Here is a 3,805-nt window from a genome sequence, read left to right as displayed (position 1 = left end):
AGCCTAATTTATTTTTATACAAGTAATTTGCGCTACACACATATAGATTTGTTTACCCTTAAAGTTTAATCTAAATCTTAAAGACTTAAGGTTAACCAATTAAACTTTAGCATTTAAATAATGACACAGGTCCCTGATTATTTGAACAAATGCCCAGTTATTATTAAACAAGCATAATCTGTTCATTTGATTAATTTTTTTTTTTACATCTGTTTCATTAAACTTTATTTGTTGTGATATTTGAAACCTTATATCAATCCCCTTTATTCCCAATTTTAAGAGCTGTGCATTAAGTTTAACACATTTAACTCCTGCTTTGTTTTAAAAACAGGTGAGGGGGAAGAATGAGCCACGGAAACTAGAAACTGTCCTTATTTTGCAGTTTAACCCTAATTATTCCTTCATTTCTGTTTTCCCAAGACAAAAATAACTAAATTATCATTTCACAAATGGACAACATACAATAGGTAGAGTGGATCCACAGACACTACAGAAAAACAGATAAGACAAACAAATGGCCATAACATAAATAATTAAACGTTGTAATTGTTGCATGCAAACCTTCATGTGTGTCAGTTCCTTTTCTCTCACTGGGGGGGGGGGAGCTTAGCCTGCCCATCTTTACCGAACCTCCTGTAACTGGGTCAACGGTAAAATGGACGCTTTCAGTCTATTTATGCGCAGGTACTTTAACTCTAGTCAATAAACAGCAAACCAGTTATTATTCTGCTGTCAGGTGTCAGGTGCTATTTCAGTCCTAATTCTGAAAGTTAGGATGTTTTTTGTTTTTTATCATCCTAGATTTAAATCCATTAAGCAGGTTTTAGGTTTTATTTATTTTAAAACATACTTGTTTTAAATGTGCCAAAAAAATATTATTATTATTTCCACTCTCTCAGGAAAATATGCCACTTTGATTCAAATCTTTCAGGAATTAATTATTTATTTTTTGCAAATCTATAATTTTAGTTAATAAACTCATAGCCTTTATGTATTTTAGTTGCATTTTCCCAAACTACATCCCATATATTTGGTTAACTGTAACGTTTATTTATTTTAAACACTTAAGGGATGAAAATTGCTGATTTCATTGTTCATATGTTTTAATGATATACATGTGTATTGGAATTATTTTTGGAAGAAAGGAAAATCAATTTCTCTTAGTTTTTCATTTAGTGAAATCTAATTCAGATTAAACTGACACATAACTTTAGATTTTATCCTATTAGAATATATTATTCATTCTTTTTCCTCTATAAGGTGGAGGAGCAGCAGGAAATGAACAAAACGAGACCTGTCCTGTTTTTAAACAACCACAGGTCTGATAATAAACGTTTTGTTTTCCAGTCCTGAAGCCGACGTAGGTAAGGGTAGTTGCTGCTGAGTTTTTTCTTTTAAAAAGATAATTTTTGGTTTAGATACTTAAGGTTGGTTCTAATTTGATCAGAAATGATTATACTGACTCTAAAACATTAATCTTTAGTTAAAGCCAACCAGGCCGTACATTATCACCCTCATTAGACATTTTCCCACNAAAAAAATATTATTATTATTTCCACTCTCTCAGGAAAATATGCCACTTTGATTCAAATCTTTCAGGAATTAATTATTTATTTTTTGCAAATCTATAATTTTAGTTAATAAACTCATAGCCTTTATGTATTTTAGTTGCATTTTCCCAAACTACATCCCATATATTTGGTTAACTGTAACGTTTATTTATTTTAAACACTTAAGGGATGAAAATTGCTGATTTCATTGTTCATATGTTTTAATGATATACATGTGTATTGGAATTATTTTTGGAAGAAAGGAAAATCAATTTCTCTTAGTTTTTCATTTAGTGAAATCTAATTCAGATTAAACTGACACATAACTTTAGATTTTATCCTATTAGAATATATTATTCATTCTTTTTCCTCTATAAGGTGGAGGAGCAGCAGGAAATGAACAAAACGAGACCTGTCCTGTTTTTAAACAACCACAGGTCTGATAATAAACGTTTTGTTTTCCAGTCCTGAAGCCGACGTAGGTAAGGGTAGTTGCTGCTGAGTTTTTTCTTTTAAAAAGATAATTTTTGGTTTAGATACTTAAGGTTGGTTCTAATTTGATCAGAAATGATTATACTGACTCTAAAACATTAATCTTTAGTTAAAGCCAACCAGGCCGTACATTATCACCCTCATTAGACATTTTCCCACAGATAAAGTCATGTCAAGAAAGTCAGTCTGTCAGCAAGTATTTTCTTCATTGCAAGATGCAGAAAGGAATCTAACAAGAGAAAGTTATAAAGCTTTTCTTAAATAGTTGGAAGTCTATGGAAATGGAATATAAATGAAAATAAAATAAAATAAAATATATAATCAATCACTTTACCCTTTACTAATTGCTGCCAACAGGCGGTTTCAGTCCTGGAGCTCCGCCACCTCAGTCCAAAAAGGTTAGCCACTTCTCAAACAAAAACAAATAATTAAATAATTAAAAAATTATTTAGCGCCGGAGTGAAGGAAAGCCTTATTTTTGATGCACCTCCTCCTTGTTTCCCCACAAAAAAAAAAATGTCCCCAGTGTCTCTGTCCTCATGGTTCTTGCACACACACACATTGGGGAGCAGGTTGCAGCTCAGGTGAGTTATTAGGGTCAGGGGTTCAGAGCAGATGAAAATCCTTTTGTCTTGTTTTCCCCAGACTTTAACTCATCATTTCCATCCGGTTGCTGTGACGGCGTTTGTGCGTTGGGCGGGGTTGGGGGGGGGGTTGATGCCTGAAGCAGGCTGCCTTTCTCCGGCGCGCTGATGGGAAGGGGGGGCAACTCCTCCAGGTCTGAATTCCACAAGGAGAAGCTCAGTTTAGGGAGTTCATGTTTAAAGGGCAGGGAGTAAAAAAAAAATGGTTAGTTTAAGGAAGAGTTTCAATGTTTCAAATGAATAATAATAAAAATAATAATATAAAGTTGTTCATCTTTACCATATAAAAGAAGAAGCCTTTTTCAGGAAAGGAATGTTGTCTTGTCAGTCGCCCTACTTAACCTTCTAACGGGGTATTGAGGCTGGAAGACTGCTTCCTCCAGGTGGTACCTGACACTTCTGACAATCGCTGTCCTCAGAAAAAATCAGTCAAAGAGAATCCTGCTGACAAGTATTCAACTATTCATCCTAGTTAATAAACTGAGATGGATGGATTTCACTCAGTCAGCACATTTATTCATCTCTTTGCAAAGAGAGAACAGTTCATCATACAGCCCTAATGGCACAGCGTTCTGCTCTGTTCTAATCTGGACAGCGTTCGTCCCTCCTTACTTACAACCATGGAAAGCAGTCAGAGTCATAACAAATTACATACACTTTGGTTAACAGTAATATGTTATGAATAAACCTTGAGAAAGAACCTGATTTGTTAAGGGAAGAAGCTATGTCTGGTCCACAAACACCAGCAGCAGAGAATGGTGTGGCCTTGAGAGAGAAACAGACTGAATGAAAATTTTTATAGTGAGTAAATAGGATAAATTAATATAAAATAGAAGACAGATAAAACTTTTCCGACAACAGCTGGCTATATCGTCAAGGTGTGACAATGGTATTAATCCCTGTGAAAGCTGAACCCAGAGCTATCGGAGAGAAACAGGACTAGACTGAAAAACAGGCCAAGCTCCAATATCTAGAAACAAAGGTGTTGATGGCAGCAGCACAGCTGATATTTCTCTCCAGGATGGAGTCACAGCCAAACAGGAACAGACCAGAATGATTTGCAGCCATATTGAGGAACAAAACTGTTATTTCATAAACCAAGATGCTGAACAAGTGATG

Source organism: Cyprinodon variegatus, unplaced genomic scaffold (assembly GCF_000732505.1).
Source record: "Cyprinodon variegatus isolate N-32 unplaced genomic scaffold, C_variegatus-1.0 Scaffold1703, whole genome shotgun sequence".
Lineage (NCBI taxonomy): Eukaryota > Metazoa > Chordata > Actinopteri > Cyprinodontiformes > Cyprinodontidae > Cyprinodon > Cyprinodon variegatus.
The sequence above is the reverse complement of the archived record's forward strand: the minus strand, read 5'-3'. Positions refer to the sequence as shown.